This window comes from Ursus americanus, chromosome 2 (genome assembly GCF_024610735.1).
Source record: "Ursus americanus isolate L20-20 chromosome 2, mUrsAme1.1.p, whole genome shotgun sequence".
Classification (NCBI taxonomy): Eukaryota; Metazoa; Chordata; class Mammalia; order Carnivora; family Ursidae; genus Ursus; species Ursus americanus.
In genome coordinates, this window is record NC_142128.1 from 29,952,365 (window position 1) to 29,965,008 (window position 12,644).

The following is a 12,644-nucleotide window of genomic DNA, read 5'->3' on the forward strand; positions in this document are numbered from 1 at the left end:
CAGATGTATAATCACAGCTGTGGGCAGTGTTAGGATGGAAAGACACATAGTGCAATGAAAGCCCACAGCGGACAAGTTTGACCCAACCAAGAAGACCAGGGAAGATTTCCTTGAGAAAGTAACTGTCAAAGTGGCCTTGGAAAGATGAGGAGGAGGGTAGAGGGACTGGTGTTGCAGGTGGAGGGAATAGCATGTGTAAAGGCCTTATAGGAAAAAGCATGGTGATTTCAGGGGTCAGTGAAGGCGAGCAGGGCTGCAGCACAGAAAAGGAATGTGATACAGTGTGAGATGAGGCCCTATAAGTCCACAGTGTCTAAGACCAGACTAAACATGTTCTTATTCCAAAAACAATAGGGCACCACACACATGTGTTGGAAACCGGAGAGAGTGATTACCTTTCCAAAAGACTATTCTGGCCAAACTGTGGTGAAGGATTTGGAGGAAGTCATCTTCCAATTCCCAGCTCCTCAGAGAGTGGATCTGGTTGACCCCCCCCCCTTGGATCAGGTGCCCAACCCTGGCCCAATCGTATAACAGGAGGTGGGACCACGTGTCAGGAACCTGGCTGCTGAGGGCCCACCTGAGGGAAGTTTTTGGAAAAGATGAATGGGACAGAATCCTCCAAATACCTATTATATCAATTCACGTGGCACTTTCCATGATATGAAAACCCAAAGACTGCCACTGTCCCTTAAATATGCTCAAGGTCCTTTGGGGGAGACAGCATCTGGGAAGTGAAGAGGGCAAAGGATTTTGGGAAAGACACCTGGCCAAATCATTTGTGTGTCTGTGGGAAGGTGGCTTAATCTATCATATTCCCTCGTCTGTAAAACGAGAAGTCATCACAACAGCCTCTGTAGTCCAGGCTGCTACACTAGGATCTTGTTTTAATGTCATTTTTGCCTCAAGGGGTGGAAATTGTCATCCCCATTTTATAAAAGTACAAACAAAGGTTGAACATAATTTAAACCAGGAATAACTTCAAAGTCTCCCTACCCTTCATCATTTTCCTCCTCAAATCTCATAACCCTCTACACTGAATGAGTAATTATTATCATTGTCATTCTTAACAGAAATAATAGCGGTGTTCAATTAATAATACAATTACTGCTGATAGCTAAGACATATAGTACACTATTTGCCAGGCACTGTTCTAAACACTTTTCATATATTTATTGATTTAACCCCTGGAACAACCTAAAAGATAAAAAAGTATAATCATCTCCATTTAACAGATAGGTAAGTGAGACATTGAGAAATGAAGTAATTTGAACAGGTTACGTAAGTAGCAGAGTCATAATTTGAACCACAGTAGCTGGTCTCAGAGTGCAGGCTCTTCACATTTCTGATCTCTCTCTCACTCTGATTCTCTCTGTGTGTCTCACTCAACACACACACGCGCGCGCACACACACACACGCACACACCCCAAAGGGGAAAAAACAAAACCCAGCATGATTACTACTCACAAATTTTTATCTGAACCCATTTTATTTTTTTAAAGATTTTATTTATTTATTTGACAGAGAGAGAGAGAGAGACAGTGAGAGAGGGAACACAAGCAGGGGGAGTAGGAGAGAGAGAAGCAGACTTCCCACTGAGCAGGAAGCCCGATGCGGGGCTCGATCCCAGGACCCTGGGATCACGCCCTGAGCTGAAGGCAAACGCTTAACAACTGAGCCACCCAGGTGCCCCCTTCACTGAACCCATTTTTATAATGAAGCACAAAGGAACATGTATTTGGTATTACAACTTGCTATTACTACTACTGAGTCCATTTTATTGGTAGGGAAACTGAGGCTCAGAGACCTGTATTACTTATTGGAGGTAACTGGAGGAGTCAGGATTCAAATCCAGGTCTGGTTGACCCCAAAGCCCTACTATACTAGGACATGGAAACAGTTTCCCATCATTCTCTCTCAACCAGTTTCATCTCACCATTTCTTGAGTGAACTTTGGGACCCTTGTGAAAAAATAAAAGATCAATATGGTAAAAAGTACCTATTAGGTCTTTAGTCACACCAGCTCCTGCTCTGAGATACCCATACACCATATCAGGCTGTGTCCTCATTTCAAAAAAAAAAAAAAGTCACAACTTGGAATTGATCTACCATGTATTTTCTGCTTCCGTTATAATCTCTGGCATGGAAATGAGTTATTTAGATTGTTAGTAGCTGACAGTCCCCATAAATTGCAAGAGGAGGCTCAGCAGGGTGACAGGTGATGCTGTTTTGTACTTTGTCATACTACATCTCTCTCTGGTTATAGTCTCTCCCTGCAATTCCATGTACCAAGCAACCATGAATTATACATGTACTCTCTGAAGTTTGATGAAAGTATTCCCACCTATTAAATTGCCAGGTTCCAAAAATCTAACATAAATCTAAACACACTTAGGAAAATATTGTGCCATTTGTTCTTCTAATATCATGCCTTTGGCTTTATTGTATCATGTATTCAAAGCTCCGAGAGCTTCTGCCTACCGTAGATTCACCTGGCGATTACAAACCAGTCAAGTGAGTCTGCGACATGGCTCAGAAAGGTTAGGGATCTAGAAAACATAGGCTTCCTAATTCCACCCCATCACATAGGAGGAAACCCCTCCACTGCCCTGGAAGCAACTAGAAAGAAAAAATTGTAGTAGAGAAGTAAAAATCCCAAATAAAAATCCCAAGAGATGGGGAAAGCTGGAGCCACTTTTCCAAACTTTCACTGGCTTACTCTTGCCTATCAGTGAAGGAATGAACTGGTAGGAGAGTGTCCTGGGCTCTTTGTGATACACCTTCTTTCTATCTATGCATCTTACTCTGGCCCCGACACCCTTTCTTTCTAGCCATTTCAAATGACAACAGATCCTTGGCACGTTCACATTGAACAATCCTGCTATGAATTATGAATGACCCTGAGGTCCTTTTATTGATTAGGATTTTTTTTTTCCGGTTGCAAGTAAAAGAACCATAACCCAAACTGACTTAAACAAAAGGAAGAAATTGTTAAGCTATGCAGTTGATAAGTTCAGGGATATAGGAAATTGCAGGTGTGGCTGGATCCAGGGCTTCAAAGGCCATCACCAGGAATCAGATTCTCACCATCTCTCAGCTCTGCTTTCCTCTGTGTTAGTGTCATTTTAGATAAGCTCTCTCCCTTAGTTGGCAAAAAGTGCTTGGCTCACATCCAAGCCAGAACAAAGATCATGCTTATTTTTTAAAAAATAGTAGTAGAAAGCTTCAAGTATTTAATGAAGATTTGAGTCAAGAAAAAAATCAGAGTATTGCACATGAATATCCTACTTAAGAGTATCTCCGGAACAGTCCGATGATCTGGCAATATCAAGCCTCCCCTGGTAAATGGTAACCACGGGCTGGCCGCTTAGGGGCATTCTCTTGAAATAGGGCATGTGCTCTTCAGTTTATTACATTCCTCCCACACCTTATTGTCTTCCAAACTAGAATCAGACATTAGTTGTCACTTATCACCATGCTTTCATTGTTATTTTTGTTTTAGAAGAGAATTTTCTTTATGGCCACATCTTTAAAAAGAAAAAAAAAGAGTGGGTCAGTTAGGGGTGCTTGGGTGGTGCAGTCAGTTAAGCATCTGACTGTTGATTTTGGCTCAGGTCATCATCTCGGGATGGTGAGATCGAGCCCCGCGTGGGGCTCCACACTCAGCATGGAGTCTGCTTGGGATTCTGTCTCCTTCTCCCTCTGCCCCTCATGTGTGCTCTCTCTCTCTCTCTCTCTCTCGTAAGTAAAAAATAAATCTTTTTTTAAAAAGTGGGTCAATTAATGAACACCGAGAGAGCCATGTGAATTTTCTTACACCTGTTCCAGTAGAGTCACGTGTTGTCTACGTGCTGTCCAGGAGCATGGTGGCTTGCACTTCCACAGGAAAGAAGTCTTGCTTTGGTGGTGTGGTGGTTGGGAGAGCTGGCCGTGCTTAGACAACCAGGGTTCGGGGTGGACAAAACAATGCAGACAGAACAGGGACACTGACAAATATTCATCCACGATTTCAATATTCCACCTCCCCCTCACCCCAAACTAAATCCCCACCCCAACATTTGGTCCACAGCTGAACTGACAGCTCTTGGTGATTGTCCCAGGGCATATATGTGGCAAATGTATTCCTCATCTCTCAAGTTGGTCATCCTCTTGGGATGGAAAGAAAGTAATCTCTAACTATTTTAAGAAAGCAGTGCTGTAGGTTGCCACATGCTCTCAACAAGGGAGCTTCCTTTCTGGGATCGGAATGATGCAGTGGGTGCTTTTTGCCTGGGACTGGCAAAAAAAAAAAAAAAAAAAAAAGCCCTAACCAAACTCCTGGTATACCTAAACAAGGACTCCGATTCATAACAGGAAACACCAAATGTGCATTTATTAAATTGTTGCTTGTTTCCTTGGATTCCTTCATGATCTAGGATCTTCATTGACTATTTGACAGAGAGGCTATGTTGTCAACTCCTTTTAGCATAAGGGAGGACAGGTAGTATTCCTCCACTTGTGAGTTGGAGAAAGTGGATTCTGGACAGGTTGGGTAGCTTGCCTGAATGCACCTGAGCAAGTGTGAGCAGGGCAACCACACAGCCCTTCCACAGCTCCTGGAAAGGGGGAAACCAAGAGAATTCATATATGATGAGACTCCACACTGGAACCCCTCCCTTCAGTATTTAACTATAATTAGCGAGAACCATCCATATGGCGACTCTTCTCAGGCCAGATGGGTGGTTGTCAGGTGGCACATGATCTTTGCTTCACTTTGAAGGAGACATGAGTAATCCTAGGGATATTAATCCAACAAGGGCTATATTTATCTTCATTTCTTTGGTTAATAACACACCTCTATTTCTTCTCTAGGCATCAGGGGGTATAGGGCACAAGCACCAAGAGAGCCTACCCAGAGCCCAAGGAAATAGGACACCTCCACTCTGTGGTTCTTACTTGATTCCATAGGCCCATGCTCTGATGGCCTCAGCCAACCTCAGAGGAGCACGGGAGCCCTGTAGGATGTTAGAGCCTTAGACTTTGTCTATGCAGTATGACAGATCAGGAGACCGGGGCTCAGAGAGGGTGTCTGGCTGGTCCAGAGCAAGTTAAGGATGGGGCTGGAGTGAAAGTCACATGATTTCTCTTTGGTTTTATGTGGGGTAACATCCTATTTTGCACCTGCGGGAGGCAAATGGTTACCTATTTATGTTTATTCTCAAAACATGAAAAAATTAGATGGTTACCCTATTTTAAGGGACTATTTACCTATAAAAGCAGGCAGAGGGTGGGTGTGTTAGCATATATATATATACTCTGCAAACAACCTACTCCATCCATCCCTCTTGTAGTCCACGAGCTTTCTCCCTAATGACGGCTCTGCATCTCATCTCACAACGCAGCCTGATACAAGGAGCCACACATGATTGTGCCGCCGTGTCTCTCATTCACCGAGCAGTGTGCCCTCCAAGGACAGAGGCATCACCAACCTGTCACTCTGTGTTGCCTCTGACCTTGAAACAGAGTTCTATAAACACCTTCAGCTCCTCCTTTCCGGAGTTGTCTTTGGTATCTTTTACCTCCTTTCCAGTCTTTTTTCCAGTCTAGGTATCTATTAGATCCTAACTTGAAGGTCCTCGATATCAAGTAAAATTTTCAGCCAACATGACCTGGCAAAGTTTGTAGTATCTTTATTATTTCTTGTTGTTATCATTTTGCATTTTATTAGCAGTCTTGAAAGCTTTCAAGATCAAAAAGTATGAACTTCTATGATATAAAAGAAAAGGACTCAAACACGGGTAGCATACCTCTGTGATTTTGGATAAGTTACTTAATCTTTCTAGATCCGTGTCTTCATCTGTAAAATGAGAATACTTCCCATCTGACATAGTTACTGTGATTGTTGAATGAGAAAATGTCCATGGAAGTGCATAGAGAATCCCTGGCACCTAATCCTTGCACGCTAAGTATTTACTTCCTGGCCCAAGGAATTCTTTAGGCATCACCACTGAGCCATCTAGCTTACACCTCCAAACTTATGCATCCTTTTCCTTCTTTGTCCTGAAGACTTTTCCCTGAGTCCTTTCTTTTTCCAGGGTATCTGACTTAGTTACATCTGAGTCTGATTCATTACCCCCTTATGTATTCTCCCATTTCTGACTTCAGCTGGCCCTTCACACCCAAAGCCCTACGTCTCCTCCCCACTATGGCTATCAGATTTTGTGGATGGGTGACTTGCCTCTTCTTTGCCCCATCAAAGAGACATGAATCAGTTGAGGTCTCCTTTCTTTTCCTGAGCAAGTATCTTTCAAACTGAAGGCTCTCTGTGATTGGGGGATAGTGGCTGAATCCTTAAGGTTCTAAGTCTATGAATAGACTCAGTGGGAAGTTGTTCCATGATGGATTAGCAGTGTCTGCCTGGGCACAGAGTGGAGAGTGACAACCCATATTCCATCTCTACTCCATGCTGATGACATTGACTTGTTCCCCAAGGCTTTCTAGAATTTTTGCCACATTATGCTTTTGGCCAGGATGCAGGTGAGATCATGAAAAAGCACAAAGTCCAAAAGCTTCCACTTTTCCCTCCTGGTTCATCAGAAGCTTCATCTTCAAATGCAAAACTGCCTGTTTTATCATTCCCTCATTATTGCATAAGGAAAACAGACCCACAGAACCCTCCTTCCTGGGTAGTTGGGGGAATTAGACCATTAGGTTCTCTCTCCATCTTTTTCAAATGTTTTTAATGAGCCATGCAATTAGGGAGAAAAAACAACAACTCTGGGGAAACAAGATATGACTGTGTGGGTCTTTAGGACACAACAGCAACTGCATTATCAGTAATTACTCTGTAAGGAGTACCAGCTACTGTATACCTAGCACTGTGGTAGAGGCGATGCTTATGGCTTCTCATTTAACTTTGTGACAGGCCTATGAGGCCCATACTATTAGTTTTCATTTTACGGGTGGGAAACTGGCCCACATTCACAGTGCAGGTGAGTAGTAGAGCTGGATTTTACCCTGGACACTGCCTGGGTCCAAAATCTGAGTTCTTTCAAAATATCATGTTGTTTCTGGGCAAGGGTCTACAAGTCGTTAGCTACAGGTCAGCCCTTCTGACCTAAACATGCCCTTTCCTTATTTGCTATTTAATTGGCATTTAGGATGGAGACTCCTTCTGTGAGTATCAGTGTGTGTGTGTGTGTGTGTGTGTGTGTTTCTGTAAGCAGCTTGTCTTTCGGCAATAGATTGGATTAGAAGATGTGGGCTCGAAAGGCCAGTCTATGAAACATGCATCAGTGGGGTCATAGAACAGAGGAGAAGTTAGAATTGGGTCTTACCACCAAGCGCCCTAGATGAGCCCATCTCCACCCCTAGTGTAGCAGTTTCCTAGGGCCACCATAACAAGGTAGCCCAAAATGCGTGGCTTAAAACAACACAAATTTATATCTCACAGTTCTGGAGGTCAGAAGTCTGAAATGGAGGTATTAGCAGGGCCATGCTACCCCTGAAGACACAGGAAGGAAACTGTTTCGTGACCCTCTCTTAGCTTCTGGCAGCCTAGGTGCTCATTGGTCTTATAAATGCTTCCCTCCAGTCACATGGCTATCATCTCCTGCTGTGTCTTCACATCATCTTCCCTCTGTGTAGGACTGTTTTTGTGTCCAAATTTCCCCTTTTTTATAAGGACATCAGTCATCAGTCATATTGGATTAGGGCCCATCTTAACGACCTCATCTTAATTACCTCTGTAAAGGCCCTGTCTCTAAATAAAATCACATTCTGAGGTCCTGGGGGTTAGGGCTTTAATGCCTATTTTTTTGTGTGACGTGGGACACAACTCAGTCCAAAACTCTTGGGTTCTCTGTGTGGGAATCAGAATTTAGGAATTGCTTTTCCCATGCAAAGAATCAAAAGATGAGTAGTTGCCAGAACCGAAGGTGGGGTTCACCTTTATGCTAGCACAAAAAACTGAAGTGGAATATCCCACTCTAGAAGGAGAGGGCAGGCAGCATTTTCCGAGCACCTACTATGTGCCAGGCTCCCTCCAAGGACTTTACAATCATTGCCCTATTTAGCTCAATTAGTAACGGGCAGACAAGTATTTATATCAGCTCATTGATCCCTTCAAAACAAACCCAGGGGGCAGAGAGGGAAAGAGTAGCCTCCAGAGAAGGAAGATGCCTCAGCCAGCAGGGCTAGAATTCCATATCAGCAGTAAGATTCTTCTTCCACAGTTGGCTTTGTGTGTCCATGAGTGTTGGCTGTTGACCAACACTGACTCAGACTTCAGACAGTTGGGCCAATGACCACCAAGAAGAAGATTCTTCCCCTCAGGAAGAATCTGGTGGCAGAAACATGAAAAGCCCAAGAGAGAGGAAACCAAACACAGAGCTCATTGACTGGTGATGATGGTCTATTCCCAATGAGGAGAGAAAAGGAATTGGGTTTTGATTCTTTTTTTTTTTTTTTAAATATTTTATTTATTTATTTGACAGAGAGAGAGACAGGCAGCTAGAGAGGGAACACAAGCAGGGGGAGTGGGAGAGGAAGAGGCAGGCTCCCAGCGGAGGAGCCCGATGTGGGACTCGATCCCAGAACACCGGGATCACGCCCTGAGCCGAAGGCCGACGCTTAACGACTGAGCCACCCAGGCGCCCCTGGGTTTTGATTCTTGACGTTAAACTTCGACATTGAACTTTGAAACTTGGCCTCAAAGTCTAAAGATTGCCAAACCTCAGTTTCCTCATCAAAAACTGGGGACATGAACATGGCTGGGGAAATCAAGTGGTTTAGATTTGTAGGAAAACATGAGGAACATGTTGATCTTCGTAGTTTCTGTGGCTGTTGTTAGAGCAGAAACAGTTTGGAGCTAGAGGAAGTGGATGTTTGCTGAGAGAAAAGGCGCTTTGTTATCCTTTTTAACAAGGTCATGGAGTTTTCACAAGGAAGCATAAAGCATTAATTATGTCAGCAAACAGGGGCAAGGGAGAACGTTCTCTATCCCCACATCTTCTTGCTGCAAAGCAGTGGATGGTTACCTTAAGGCAAACTCATTTATGTACCATATATTCACATAATGATTTTCCTTCCATTCTCAACTGTTCTAGGACATCCCCGCTGATCTCCCCCATCCACTTCTCCCAACCTTTTAAGGGGTACATAGAAACTTGAGTTATTTTCTCCTCAAAGTTAAACAACCCATTCCTTCAAAGGCATGATGTGGCTCTTGGCTCCAGAGAGCCTGAGATTGTTGGAAGATGTCCAGAGGTTCCATTCACTCTGAATGCCATGAAATATGCATGACATCAACTAGGCAGCCTGGAAAACCTCCCTCCCTCCTGGATTTCGGGAGGGCAGTATTTGTGATCTGCATGCCTCTCGGTCAAATGCACATCAGGGGACATGCTGGAGACGTATCAATGACTCTATCAGGGTGATAACATTTCACACGTTACCCAGACCAGCTTCTTCCTTCCCAGATTACCTGGAGAACCAGATGAACCTTTGACTGCAGCTGGAAGGGCTGCAAAACCAAGATGGTCCTGCCTGACCCTGGCTGTGGCTTTATTTCCATTCCCTTGAAAGAGAGAAGACAGGCTGTTTGGTGTTTGGTTGGATGTTCCAATCACTCATGTGCTGATGACCCCAATCTTCAGGGCCCAAGAGCTAGTGAAGAGTTCTTCTAGGCCTCTGAATTATGAAGCCAGCCCTGCAGAGGACCTCTCATAGAGAAAAGAAGCAGGATGAAGTGCTGGATATTTTTAGAAGGCAGAAACAGAACTCAAAAGAAGAGTTAATTTGGGGAGGGCAGAACCCCTCCTGAGGCGGCTCTGCTCATGTTGGGCATCCCTAGGACTGGCTGATGTTCCAGGCACAAGGCCATTCAGCATCTCTGCCCCCAGAGTGGATAAGAGAGGCATGAGTAACACCAGGACAGAACACATGAGCGGTCAAAGGCGAATGCCCAATTATTTTACTCTATCAATAATGCTTTTCCCACATGGAGTTTTGGGGAACCCTTCTGGGTTCACAGCCTGTTGGATATTTTCATTCTCTACTGCTTCTTTCTCCATGTGGAAACTCCACCTTACTCTGGGGCTTCTGAGCACATTTGGGCAGTACAGCTTCTTTGCTGCTCTGATGGAGGGTTCTTTGTCCTTGTTTGGGGGAAGGATGTCCTTTTTAATCAAATTTGAATCTTCTTTAGGAACACAGGTGGATTTTGGAGGAAAGATGGGGACTTGCCCAGTCAAGTAGAGTAGTTGAGTCATTCCCTGGTTATTATCTCCCTCATCTCTAGTGTTTTCTTGGACCAGTGTTCTCTCACCTGCCTTTTCAATATTTCTCCAGGAAGAAATGGAGGTTAGTCAGCCATCATGTTTACAGTAAGTCCCTCCAGTCCTTCATGGGCATGGGAAGGGTCCTCCATAACTTCCACAAGCTTAAGACATAGGATGACCAAGTTGTCCTAGTCAGTCTGGGTCTTTCCTGGGTCTAGCACTGAAAGTCCACATCCAGGAACTCATCTTAGTCCCAGGAAAACCAGGCAGACTTGGTCATCCTAGAGCTATGACCCTACCTCTTCCAAAAGACCTGTCTTCTCCCATATAATGACAGAGGGATTATAATTATTTTTTTTTCCTGGTGTTATCTCTTTTGCTTGAGATCCACTTCCAGTCACTTCTCCTGACTTCTGGTTCCTTATTTTCTCCCCTAAACGCTACTATCTAATTTCTACCCCACGCAGGTTAACAAGAAGGACAGCTGACTCACATAATAGGAAGTGTATTCTGAAGGGTATCAGGAAGGGGAAACAGAACATGAATCCAACTTCACGCGTGCCAAGTGCTGTACCAGCTATTAAGACACACCATGTTAACATCTCAACATGGCGTAAGTAGTATTGTTGATTCTATTTTCCAGAAAGCAAACCAAAGATTAGAGAGATAGAGCGACTCCCTGGAAGTCACTCTGCAAACAAATAATGGAGATGGAATCAAATTCCAGGTCTTGTCTGGGGAAAAGTCGAGGTCATCCTGGAAAGGAAATTTGAGGTTATAGTTATAAAATTTCCCAAAATGTTGTAGCCAAGGGGAAAAAAATCTAGTGTGATGGAGGAGAGCAGATGAAGCAGCAATGTGGGAAAACTGAAATATATGCATTCTTTTTTTTTTAAATTTTAACACTATGGAACTTAAGTCACTTTGTAAGCTTTGAAACATAAAAATGTATTATGTATAATGTGGTTTGCTCATAAAATTATCATGTTTGGGGTATTTAAAGACACAGGAACATAGGAAGAAGGAGAAGAGTTTGGGGGAAATAGCTTTTCTCTTTTGTTTGAGAAAAGTTAAAACATTTTGGAAAAAAAAATATTAAAAAGAAGTTTTCTATCCCCCCCCCCCCCAGATGTTCACAATCATATTTGAAGCCGAATTTCACTTTTTCCTTTCTCCGTTAAACTTCAGGAGCCCTTCAACTGACCCTCTGGGGTTCAGGCAATGCTCAGCATCACCGTCCCCTCCCGCTCTGCATCCCCGTCTCTCTAGTGGTTGGTCCTTCATGGCTTTGGCACCCTTCATTTTTCCTGGTCCTTCCTCCGGTCCCAGCCTTTCATCCAGCTCCCTACGCAATAGCTCTGACTTGGTCTGCCTCTTCGTAACTAACTCCTCCTTATGAGTAGTTGGTGTCTGTGGTAGTTCCTGGTGGCTACTGGTCATCTCACTTAGCTGAGCCCTGGGATGGGCTGGGTGCTAGGTTCAGAGCACTCTTCTTTAAGACTTTTAGAGGAGTGAAGTCAGGGAGCTGCCCTCTTACCACACCTGTTCAGCTGATGAATACAGCCCCACCCTTGGGTTCCAGGTTCGATGAGTGGAGTGTGGGCTTCAATGTCACTTCCAGTTGGCCTTTTGGCCAAGCGCCCACCTGCTGAGTGAGTCAGAGTTTTCAAAAGAGTTTGGTCTAAAGACTAGAAATAACCTTAATGCTCACAATAGGGACTGCTTAAATTATGACATAAACCATAAAATGGAATGCCGTACAGCGAGGAAGGTATTAAGATAGAGCGATGTCTACCAAATACAGTACTATCTTTAAGGAAATGTAAGTGAAAATGGTAAAATTCAGGGGCACCTGGGTGGCTCAGTTTGTTAAGCATCTGCCTTCAGCTCAGGTCATGATCGCAGGGTCCTGGGATGGAGCCCTGTGGCAGGCTCCCTGCTCAGCAGTGGAGTCTGCTTCTCCCTCTGCCCCTCCCCTGGTCATGTGCTCTCTCTCTCTCTCTCTTGCTCACTCTGTCAGATAAATAAAATCTTTTAAAAAAAATTTAAAAATGGTAAAATTCAGAATAATGAGAAAATATGCTGCATTTACATTAAAAAGACAGTAGAAAGGGATGATAGGTGCGTATGGGCTTGTATGTTCATAAAATATCTATGATCTTTGCAATGCCCAAGAAACTCTGACAGAGAGGTGACTAGAGGATTTAAGATAAAGAGCTAGAGACTCAATTTTGACTAGATATCCTTTTATAGCACTTATTTCTTTAAATCACTGTCATGTATTGCCTTTTGGTAGTTGGTCAAGCAGATAGCTAGATATACAAATAAGTAAACGAAAATATAAATGTAGTTTGACACATCATATGCATTTAATAAGTATGCTG